The sequence below is a fragment of the Pelophylax lessonae genome, assembly GCF_965119305.1.
Source record: "Pelophylax lessonae genome assembly, chromosome: 1".
NCBI lineage: Eukaryota > Metazoa > Chordata > Amphibia > Anura > Ranidae > Pelophylax > Pelophylax lessonae.
The window spans coordinates 736,960,410-736,973,000 of record NC_138768.1 but is presented as its reverse complement, the minus strand read 5'-3'; the positions used below and the strand labels follow the sequence as shown (position 1 = coordinate 736,973,000).

The 12,591-nt window shown below is 47.8% G+C and overlaps 1 protein-coding gene across 3 annotated transcripts in view; it reads right to left on the bottom strand.

The window, feature by feature from the left end:
- The window catches only part of CLOCK (clock circadian regulator), a 391,283-nt gene that overhangs the window by 211,385 nt on the left and 167,307 nt on the right, over nucleotides 1-12,591 (bottom strand). The gene's annotated exons all lie outside the window — the stretch shown is intronic.

Genomic DNA, 12,591 nt, shown 5'->3' with positions numbered 1-12,591 from the left:
CTCACCTAATATAGAGTAGGCCCCTTTTTTGCCGCTAAAACAGCCCTGACCTGCTGAGGCATAGACGCCACTAGTCCTCTGAAGGTATGCTGTGGTATCTGGCACCAAGCCGTCAGTAGCTGATTCTTTAAGTTCTGCAGGTTGTAGGGTGGATTGGACTTGTTTTTCCAGCATATCACACATATGCTCAATAACATTAAAATCTGGAGGCCAAGTCAACACTTCAAACTCATCGCTGTCTTCCTAAAACCATACTTGAACCATTTTTGCAGTGTGGGAGGGCGCATTATCCTGCTGAAAGAGGCCATTGCGATCTGGGAATACCATTTCCATAAAGGGAAATAAATTTGATCAGCAACAATATTTAGGTAGGTGGTACGTGTCAAACTAACATCCACATGAATGGCAAGACCCTAGGTTTTCCAAAAAAAAAAAAACATTGTCCAAAGCATCACATCGCCTCTGCCGGCTTGCCTTCCTCTCATACTGCTATCTCTTCTCCAGGAAAGCAATGCAAATACACCCATCCATCCACATGATGTAAAAGAAAATGTGAGTCATGAGAGCAGGCCAGCTTCTTCCATTGCTCGGTGGTTCAGTTCTGATGCTTACTTGCCCATTGTAGGTGCTTTTGGCTGTGGATACCAGTCAGCATGGGCACTCTGATTTGTCTACATTTACACAGCCCCACATGCAAGAAACTGCAATGCCCATTTTTTCTGCTTTCAATGCATCAACTTCAGGGACAACATGTTTACTTGCTGCCTAATATAACCCACCCACTTTCAGTAGCCTTTGTAACAAGACAATCAATGTTATTCACTTTACCTGTCAGTGGCCATAATGTTATGGCTGATCAGCGTACATCCACACACAGTGTGCATATATATTTTATATACATACACACATACAATATTATATTTACAAATATATAAAATAGGACGCAGATTCCCAAAGTACTATGGGTTATCTAAAGTGACAGCACAGCAGATGCTGCATGCATTGAGTCTCCATTTGTCAAACTCAAACTTTGGACTGAACAGTCCGATATGGAATAAGTCAACAGTGTCTGCAAATTTCTGCTTGAGCTTCTAAAATTTGTATATAGGCCTTTTTCAATAGGATGGAAAGACATATGAACAGCTGAAAAGGAGCCATGAGATAAATCTGTGGACTTGAAATATACATATACACTGCTCAAAAAAATGAAAGGAACAATTTGAAAACACATCAGTACTCAATGGGGCGAAAACTGGAGTTTTGTAAGAACTTACCGTAAAATCTTTTTCTCTGAAGTTCGACAGACGTAGCTCCTTATCTTCATGACTCAGAGGGTTATGCTCCTTCTAGGAATAGGCACTAGGCAGGAAAAAAAAAACGTAACCACGCCTATGGGGGCTGTCCCTGCAGGCATAACCCCTCAGACTCTGCTATTAAATAGTTTAGTTTAGCTGCAAGCAGTGTTTAGTAGACGAAAAAAAAAACATTCCTCAGAAGTAGAGGGGCGGGCGCTGCGTCTGTCGATGAACTTCAGAGAAAAGGATTTTACGGTAAGTTCTTACAAAAATCCAGTTTTCTCGATCGTTCATCAACAGACGCAGCTCCTTATCTTCATGACTCCTAGGGATGTCCCAAAGCAGTATAAATCATGAGGGGTGGGATACAACTCAGAAAAAAAAATGTAAGTCCCCAATGGCTGAACTTAACCAACCAGGCAACATGGAGCTCAACCAGGAACAACTTGACGTCACCCAGAAAAAAATGAACCCTCAAAGAGAAACTAACAGAGTTCTCTTTTAAACTGCAGCCTGCAAAACCTTACAGCCAAAAGAAGCATCCGCGGATGTCAACACATCTGCCTTGTAGAATCTTGTGAACGTATGCAGAGACGACCAAGTTGTCGCCTTGCAAACTTGTAGCACTGACGCCTGATGGCGAAAAGCCCAAGAGGCACTCAGCGCTCTCATAGAATGAGCCTTCACTGGGAAAAGAGGAACCTGACCCCTCAGTGAATAGGCCTGTACCTCCGTCTGCCTAATCCATCAGGAAATGGTCACAGCAGACGCAGCCAATCCCTTACGACAGGGGTGTCAAACTCAATTTAATCAAGGGCCTCATCAGCAATATGGTCGCCCTCAGAGGGCCGGTTCTATCTGTAGCCCCCCACCATCAGAAGTCAAGAGTCTCCCACCCTGTGAAAGAAAAGCCTCTCTGCAGCTGCATGGAGAAGCACGGGATCTGGCAGAGGAGTTCTGTTCTCCTCTCTGCTGCTGTCTGCTGAGACAAATTGGGGCAGAGATGAGGGTGGTGCAGCCATGAGGGTGGCACAGCCAGGGCTGGTGCAAAGATTTTTGACACCCTAGGCGAAAACTGATTTTGCCGCCTCCCGACTCCACCTCTGACTCCTCCCCTTTGCCCTGCCCATGAGTGCAGTATGCTTATTGTGGAAGGATTCAAGAGTGCGTTACGTACAGGGTGCAAGGTTCAGGAGTGCGTTTCTTACAGGGTGCAAGGTTCAGGAGTGCGTTTCATACAGGGTGCAAGGTTCAGGAGTGCGTTTCATACAGGGTGCAAGGTTCAGGAGTGCGTTTCATACAGGGTGCAAGGTTCAGGAGTGCGTTTCATACAGGGTGCAAGGTTCAGGAGTGCGTTTCATACAGGGTGCAAGGTTCAGGAGTGCGCTTCGTACCGGGTGCAAGGTTCAGGAGTGCGCTTCGTACCGGGTGCAAGGTTCAGGAGTGCGCTTCGTACCGGGTGCAAGGTTCAGGAGTGCGCTTCGTACCGGGTGCAAGGTTCAGGAGTGCGCTTCGTACCGGGTGCAAGGTTCAGGAGTGCGCTTCGTACCGGGTGCAAGGTTCAGGAGTGCGTTTCGTACCGGGTGCAAGGTTCAGGAGTGCGTTTCGTACCGGGTGCAAGGTTCAGGAGTGCGTTTCGTACCGGGTGCAAGGTTCAGGAGTGCGTTTCGTACCGGGTGCAAGGTTCAGGAGTGCGTTTCGTACCGGGTGCAAGGTTCAGGAGTGCGTTTCGTACCGGGTGCAAGGTTCAGGAGTGCGTTTCGTACCGGGTGCAAGGTTCAGGAGTGCGTTTCGTACCGGGTTCAAGGTTCAGGAGTGCGTTTCGTACCGGGTGCAAGGTTCAGGAGTGCGCTTCGTACCGGGTGCAAGGTTCAGGAGTGCGCTTCGTACCGGGTGCAAGGTTCAGGAGTGCGCTTCGTACCGGGTGCAAGGTTCAGGAGTGCGCTTCGTACCGGGTGCAAGGTTCAGGAGTGCGCTTCGTACCGGGTGCAAGGTTCAGGAGTGCGCTTCGTACCGGGTGCAAGGTTCAGGAGTGCGCTTCGTACCGGGTGCAAGGTTCAGGAGTGCGCTTCGTACCGGGTGCAAGGTTCAGGAGTGCGCTTCGTACCGGGTGCAAGGTTCAGGAGTGCGCTTCGTACCGGGTGCAAGGTTCAGGAGTGCGCTTCGTACCGGGTGCAAGGTTCAGGAGTGCGTTTCGTACCGGGTGCAAGGTTCAGGAGTGCGTTTCGTACCGGGTGCAAGGTTCAGGAGTGCGTTTCGTACCGGGTGCAAGGTTCAGGAGTGCGTTTCGTACCGGGTGCAAGGTTCAGGAGTGCGTTTCGTACCGGGTGCAAGGTTCAGGAGTGCGTTTCGTACCGGGTGCAAGGTTCAGGAGTGCGTTTCGTACCGGGTGCAAGGTTCAGGAGTGCGTTTCGTACCGGGTGCAAGGTTCAGGAGTGCGTTTCGTACCGGGTGCAAGGTTCAGGAGTGCGTTTCGTACCGGGTGCAAGGTTCAGGAGTGCGTTTCGTACCGGGTGCAAGGTTCAGGAGTGCGTTTCGTACCGGGTGCAAGGTTCAGGAGTGCGTTTCGTACCGGGTGCAAGGTTCAGGAGTGCGTTTCGTACCGGGTGCAAGGTTCAGGAGTGCGTTTCGTACCGGGTGCAAGGTTCAGGAGTGCGTTTCGTACCGGGTGCAAGGTTCAGGAGTGCGTTTCGTACCGGGTGCAAGGTTCAGGAGTGCGTTTCGTACCGGGTGCAAGGTTCTGGAGTGCGCTTCGTACCGGGTGCAAGGTTCTGGAGTGCGCTTCGTACCGGGTGCAAGGTTCTGGAGTGCGCTTCGTACCGGGTGCAAGGTTCTGGAGTGCGCTTCGTACCGGGTGCAAGGTTCTGGAGTGCGCTTCGTACCGGGTGCAAGGTTCAGGAGTGCGTTTCGTACCAGGGGGCAAGGTTCAGGAGTGCGTTTCGTACCGGGGGCAAGGTTCAGGAGTGCGTTTCGTACCGGGTGCAAGGTTCTGGAGTGCGCTTCGTACCGGGTGCATGGTTCTGGAGTGCGCTTCGTACCGGGTGCAAGGTTCTGGAGTGCGCTTCGTACCGGGTGCAGGGTTCTGGAGTGCGCTTCGTACCGGGTGCAAGGTTCTGGAGTGCGCTTCGTACCGGGTGCAAGGTTCTGGAGTGCGTTTCGTACCGGGTGCAAGGTTCAGGAGTGCGTTTTGTACAGGGTGCAAGGTTCAGGAGTGCGTTTCGTACAGGGTGCAAGGTTCAGGAGTGCATTTCGTACCAGGTGCAAGGTTCAGGAGTTCGTTTTATACAGAGTGGAGGGTTCAGAAGTGCATTGTACAGAGTGCAGGTTCAGAAGTGCGTTGTACAGAGTGCAGGTTCAGGAATGCATTGTACAGAGTGCAAGGTTTAGGAGTGCATTTCATACAGAGTGCAAGGTTCAGAAGTGCATTGTACAGTGTAAGTCCATGAGTGCAGCTGTCAAATTGAAGCTGTGATGTCGGGAAGGGCGGGGCCGATATGTGCCGTACGAGGTCCATCAGTGAGGACAAAAAGGGGATCTGATTTTCTAAAGTACTCAGTGGTCTCTAAATAAACCTTGATCGCCCAAACCACATCCAAAGAATGCAAGGCATACTCCTTAGGATGCTGAGATTTAGGGCAAAGTGAAGGCAACACAATGTCTTCATTCAGATGAAAATCAGAAACCATCTTAGGAAGGAACGGCTGATTAGGTCGAAGTACCACCTTATCCCTGTGTACCGCCAGATAAGGTGAGCGGCAAGGCAACAACGCCAACTCAGATACCCTGTCGGCAGAAGTGATCGCCACCAAGAAGGCAACCTTCTGAGACAAAGAAAGCAGCAAAATCTCCCAATTTTTTTCAAAAAGAGGCTTTTGAAGAACAGATAACACCGGATTTATAACCCACGGAGGTAATGGGGATCGCCTCGGAGGAGCCATATGGCGCACTCCATGGATATAAGTCTGGATTAGGATATGCATGGCTAACGGGCGTTGAAAATATATAGCAAAAGCCGAAACTTGGCCTTTGATAGTGCCCAAAGCCAAAAGCTGTTCAACCCGTTTCTGCAAAAAGGCCAAAACCCTAGCGATTGAAAACAAGCAAGGGTGCACCTTCAGCGATTCACACCATAAAATGTACGATTTCCACGTACGATGGTAGATCTTCCTGGAAGTGGACTTCCTAGCCTTCAAGAGTGTAGGAATCACAGAGTCAGAAAGACCCCAATCTCTTAACACCTGACTTTCAACAGCCATGCCGTTAAAGCCAGCGACTGTAAAGCAGGATGGAAGATCAGACCTTGAGACAGCAGATCTTCCCTGAGAGGAAGTCTCCAAGGGGTATCCACGACCAGCCTTATCAGATCTGCGTACCAAAACCAACGAGGCCAGTCTGGAGCGACCGGACTGTTTTCCACCTCTTACCTGCACAGAAGTCCCGGTAGGCGTTTTAAAAGAGGAAATGCATAAATCAGCCGATAACGACCCCAAGGAGCCATAAAGTGCGTCTGTGGGGTCGGCCAGAGGATCTCGAGACCTGGCTACAAATCTCTGCACCTTCTTGTTGAGGTGAGAGGCAAACAGATTGACCTAGGGAGTCCCCCACCGGACACACAGGAGGCGGAACACCTCCGGGTGTAGGGACCACTCCCCTTGATCCAACACCTGACGACTCAGGCAATCCGCCTGCCAGTTTTCCACATCTGGAATGTGTACAGAAGAGGGCTGGAACAAAGCTTTCTACCCAGGCCAGAATCTCGGCCACCTCCTTGGACGACAAGACACTCTTGGTGCCCCCCTGGTGATTGATGTAAGCCACAGCTGTGGCGTTGTCTGACTGAATCTGGACAACCTTGCAGACGAGTCGCCCAATGATTCAGACAAAGCTTTGTCGCAAATGTTTTGACTCTTCCATTGTCCAGGTGTCCTGGGCACAGGGCTTCCCAGCACCCCGCCCAACAGGCTGGCGTCCATGGTTACCACCGTCCAAAACAATGGAAGGAAGGACTTGCCCTGGCACAGTGCTGGAGACTGAATCCACCACAACAGAGCAGATTTCGTGTTGTGGCTCAACCGAATCACAGATTTTGGATCTTTGTTCCATTTGACAAGAATTTGCCCTTTCTTTGCAAAGGCCTTGTATGGAACTGAGCAAACGGAACCACCTCGAAGGTCAATACCATCAGACCCAAGACTCACATGCAAACTCGTAGAGAGGACAGATTGTTGTCCAATAACAACTGAATCGCCCCCTGCAACTTCTGCAGCTTTTCCAGGGGAAGAAAAACCCTTGCCAAGGCTGAATCCAGAGTCAAGCCCAGATAATCCAGTCTCAGAACCAGAGTCAGCTCGGATTTCTTGAAATTGATGTTCCAACCGAACTCCTGCAGAGTTCTGTCCGTGATCATCAGATCCCCCAACAAGGCTGAATGAGAGTCCGTTCTAAACAGGAGATTGTCAAGGTGCCTCAGTACCGCAATCCCTCGCTGGTGCAGCAGTAGCTTGGTAAACACTCTGGGAGCTGAGGCGAGATCAATTTGTAACGCCACAAATTGATAATGCTCCTCTGCTACCGCAAAGCGAAGAAACCGCTGGTGTCCAGCGTAGATAGGGATGTGTAGATATGCTTCCTTGATACCTATGGAGGCTAAGAAATCTCCCTGATGCAGAGACGCTATTACCGTGCAGATGGACTCCATCCAAAACCTCTGTACCCGCAGAAAGTGGTTCAGGGCCTTGAGATCCAGGATGGGACGCACCTTGCCTTCCTTTCTGGGCACAGCGAATAGGTTTGAATAAAACCCCTGAAAACGTTCCTGAGCAGGAAATGCCACAATCACTCCTTGCGACAGTAAGTCATGTATTGCCCCTCGCAAGTCCCTTAACCGGACTGGGGATAATTAAAGATTGGACAGGAAGAACCTGTCCGACAGACAAGACCGGAATTCGATCTTGAATCCAAATCGGATCAGTTTGTGAACCCATATGTCCTGAATCAAGGAGGTCCAGAGTTCCTGAAAGAATCAAAGACGTCCCCTTCATGCAGCCGAGGACTTGTCTGCAGGTCTAGATTGGCCAGACTTAGATTTGCCCGACCATTGCTTCTTGGAACCCCCAGAAGACCTAAACGGTTTACCTTTTTCTTGCGACCCGGAGGCATTAAAGACGTTTGTGTGCAGTAAAGGAAGGCCCCCGCCTAGTACACGGCTCCCTGCCCTTAGAGGATTGGGGCAGATTAGGGCTCTTACCCCCTGTGATACCTTTGATCAACTCATCCAGGGAGGATCCAAACAGCCTCTCCCCTGTAAAAGGAAGACCAATCACAGCCTTCTTAGAAGCCTGGTCAGCCGACCAGCATTTTAGCCATACCATACGCCTAATAGCAATCCCCACTGTGGACGTCCTGGCCACCAACAAAGCGGAGTCAGGGACGTATCACACATGGACACCAGCGCTTGGGTCAACTGGTCTATTAGTTCCAGTACCGAAAGGGGAAGCCGGGCCGTTTACAAGTTGCTTTGGGGCATGCTCCAAATGAGAGAACGGATAGTGCCCTGGGGTATTACCTCCCAGATCTGGACCGGGGCATCACTGAGCTCCCGAACAGACTGAGGTGCAACCTGGCAGCGTCAGATAGACCGAAACATAATGTCCCAGAGGTGTTCTATTGGGATTTAGGTCAGGCGACCGCTGGGGCCATTCATTGGTATCAAATCCTTCATCCTCCAAGAACTAGTTGCATACTCTCACCACATAAGGCAGGGCCTTGTCAAGCAGCAGGAGAAACCCAGGACCCACTGCACCAGTGTAGGGTCTGACAGTGGGTCCAAGGATTTCATCCTGATACCTAATGGCAGTCAGGTTGCCATTGTCTAGCATGTAGAGGTCTGTGCATCCCTCCATGGATATACCTCCCCCAGACTATCACTGGCTCACTACGAAACCGGTCATGTTGAACGATATTACAGGCAGCATAACATTCTCCACGGCTTCTCCAGACCCTTTCACATCTGTCACGTGTTCAGGGTGAACCTGCTCTCATCTGAGAAAAGCAAAGGGTACCAGTGGAGGACCTGCCAATTCTGGTGCTCACTGCCCGGCACTGTGGAGCTCGATTGGCACTGTGGTGCCAATCAAGCTCCACAGTGTCGGGCAGTGAGCACAGGGCCCACTAAAGGATGTTGGACCCTCAGGCCACACTCATGAAGTCTGTTGCTGATTGTTTGGTTAGAGACATTCACACAACTGGCCTGCTGGAGGTAATTTTGTAGGGTTCTGGCATTGCTCATCCTGTTCCTCCTTGCACAAAAGGAGCAGATACCAGTCCTGCTGATGGGTCAAGGACCTTCTACGGCCCTGACCAGCTCTCCTAGAGAAACTACCCATCTCCTGGAATCTCCTCCATGCTCTTAAGACTATGCTGGGAGACACAGCAAACTGCTGGAGGAGTTGGATTGCCTGTACAACCTCTATAGGTTCCAGGTATCGCCTCATGTTACCAGTAGTGACACTGACCCTAGCCAAATGCAAAACTAGTGAAAAACAGTCAGAAAAGAGGAGTAAAGAAAAAAAAATGTCAACGACCTCCAACTATAAAACCATTACTGTTTTGGAGGTGGTCTCATTGTTGCCCATCTAGTGCACCTGTTAAATTAACACCAAAGCAGCTTAAACTGATTAACAACCCTCTCTGCTACTTAACTGACCAGATCAATAGCCCAGGAGCTTAACTGACTTGATGCTATACTCTGATAAAAAGTGTTCCTTTAATTTTTTTAAGCAGTGTTTAAAAGTTCATATTTTAAGAAAATATTGAAAACCACAACAGGTGCAAACCCACTATAATCTCTCTTTCACGATCTTAATTCTTCTACAAAAATATACCATACAAGGTCTTGTTTACATCACAGTTCTTAATCGAAAGTAAAGATCACCATCTCATTATCTTAAAAATAGGAAAAAATCAGCGCAACTTATGTGAAAAAAATCTGTGAAATAAATGAATAAATATAGTGCAATTAAAGCGGAGTTCTGGCCTCAAAATCGACAAAATCGATTTTGGGCCATCCGCTTGCTCTGGGTCACCTGAAAAATAAATGGATATTTACGATTTTTTTTTTTTTTTTTTTGTTTACTTACCTTGATATTAAAAAAATACACTCCCCTTTCTTCTACTCCCTCCCTCTGCGGCCGTGGGCTGCGCCATCACTTCCTCTTTGCATTGATTCCTGGGAGCTGAACGTCATCACTCCCAGGAATCAATGCGCCTGCACCGGCCCCGCTCGTCAGTTCCGGTGCGGGCACGTCATTCCCTGCTAAACAGCTTCTGGGCATGCCCAGAAGCTGTGGAGGGATGACGCGCCCGCACCGGAAGTGACGAACGGGGCCGGTGCAGGCGCATTCTGGGAGAAGAGGACACGGAAGAGGACGCAGAACATGACGCGCTGGCTTCAGCTGCCCACACCTGATATGGCTGCGCTGGAGAAGAAATTTTCAAGGTAAGTATTTTTCTAAAAGGTAAGTGCGACCCGGGACAGTTCAGAGGCTATCCATTGTGGAATGTACTAGCCCTGACTGTCCCAGGGCTATTTTTATCTAAATTTCACCCCCGAGACCGGAACTCCGCTTTAAGTAGCTGCTATAACATCTACGCTTATCACTGCGTGACACAAAAATCAAAGTATATTCAAAGATACAGCGCTACTTTGTACATAAATACAGTAGAACTGTGCAAAATTAGCCAGATATTAAAGTGCATACAATAAACAAAGTGCAAACATAGTACAATATTATGATCAAATAGTGTAAAGTGTAAACAAATCTCTCATAAAGTGCAAATAAATGTTCATATAAAGTGAATCAATCCATTCATATTGCTTCCTTCGCAATGTGCAAAACTTGACTGAAAAAGTGCTTAAAGTAGTGGCTACCCCTACTGAGGAAGTCAATCGTCAGGGACGTGTGACGCAACGCATATTTGGGGGCGGAGACTTCCTAGCATACGGGACTCGGCAGCCAGCTCTGATCTTTTACATACCTACGTGAGATAAGCCCGCACAGCTTTATGTGCTTTTTATGCGAGTGCATTAAACATGTTTTTATTCAATAAACTGTATGATAAACAGAGAGCACTAGATATCTACCTTCTTTTTTAACTGGTTGCCGACTGCCGCACGACTATATATTGCGGCGGTCAGCCCCGGCCAGGCAGAGTGACGTAGGGGTACGTCACTCGCATGTCACTGACTTGTGAGCCAATTGCGGGCGGGCGCGCGCCTGCCCCGGCTCGTTCACTGACAAGTCAGTGCGTGTGACCGGCGGACCCGATCATCCGCCGGTCACTCACAATCGCTCCGGTGAAGGGAGAAAGTCAGGTGGCTTATGTAAACAAGCCGCCTGTCATTCTCCCTGGTGTAAAAATGAAGATCAGACGGTTCTACTATGTAGGAACGTTGATCTTTGTTTTTACACCAATAGCCATGTCCCTTTACAGTTAGAATCACGCCCCTAGGACACACTTAACCCCTCCCTCTCCAATACAGTTAACCCCTTCCCTGCCAGTGTCATTTTTGCAGTAACAGTGCATATGTATAGCACTGATTACTGCAGTAATGTCACTGGTAACCCCAAAAGTGTGAAAAATGTCAGTCAAGGGTCCGATCTGTCCGCCGCAATGTCGCAGTACCGCAAAAAAGAAAAAAAAAAAAAAAATCGCAGATCGCCGCCATTACTCGTTAAAAAAAAAAAAAACACCAAAAATGACAAAAATCTTTCCCTTTGTTAGTAAACGCGATAACTTTTGCGCAAACCAATCAAAATACGGTTTTTGCGTTTTTTTTACCAAACATATGTAGCATAAAACAAATTGGCCGAAAATGTTAAAAAATTTAGATTTTTACATTTTTTTTGGGGGGAATTTCATATAAAAAAAATTTGAAAAATATTATTTTTGCAAAATTTACGCTCTTTTTTTGTTTATAGCGCATGATCAAAAAATCGCACAGGTGATCAAATACCACCAAAAGAAAGCTCTGTTTGTGGGAAAAAAAGGACGTCAAATTCGTTTAGGTACAGTGTCACACGACCACGCAATGGTCCGTTAAATTCACGCAGTAAAAAAATCGCAAAATACCCCCTGGTCTTTTAGCAGCCAAATCCTCCGGGGCTTAAGTGGTTAAGCACACTTGGCGATGGTGTGAGCCATTCAGGTGGAAACCAACCCAACTTCTCAAGAGGTTTTAAGGAGCATTTTCTGTTGGAGTGATCTTAACTCCCCTCAGGGGAACTGCTGATTTGGACCTGGTGGTAAAACATGGGTCTAACATTAAGGTGAGAGGCCATTTTTAGGTGGTGGAGGAAACACGAGCACCTTTAAGCACTTTTTCAGTCAAGTTTTGCACATTGCGAAGGAAGCAATATAAATGGATTGATTCACATTATATGGACATTTATTTGCACTTTATGAGAGATCTGTTTACACTTTGCACTATTTGCTCATAATATTGCACAGTATTTTCACTTTGATTATTGTATGCACTTTATTATCTGGCTTCTTGTGCCTAATTATACTGTATTTATGTACAAATTAGCGCTGTATCTTTGACTATACTACCATCTCTTTATCATTATACATTTCAGACAACATACAATAATCCTACTAGACACAAAATTCAACTAAAGCACTTATTAAAGAATTAAAGTGACACTAAGGCTCCATTCACACCTGAGGGTATTGCTTTCAGGTGGTTTTTTTGGGTGTTTTTCAGGCTTTTTTTAAGCGTTTTTTGCAGGTGTTTGGAGGCAGGCATTGACATCTAACAAAAACGCTGGTAATCTGCCAAAAAAGAAGTTCATGTGCTTTTTTGAGCTTCAGGCATTTTGCTTCAGGCGACAAAACACTCAAATGTTAACAGGGCCCTTTTAAATGAATAGGATTTTGCTTGCTGGGCATTTTGAGACTTCAGAGATGAGTGTTTTACAAGCTGAAAATCGCCCAGGTGTGAACAGGGCCAAAGGGATCAATGTAGATTACATTAATTGTGCAAATAAACTGCCCAGCCAAAAAAAAAAAAATGTCACACGCTAATATTTAGTTGGACTGCCTTTAGCTTTGATCATGGCACACATTCCCTGTGGCATTGTTTTTCGATAAGCTTCTGTAATGTCACAAGATTTGTTTATGTCCAGTGCTGCATTCATTTTTCACCAAATGATGATGGGAAAGTCGGACCACTGCGCAAAGCCTTCTCCAGCGCATCCCAAAGATTTTCATGGGGTTAGGTTCTGGACTCTGTGGT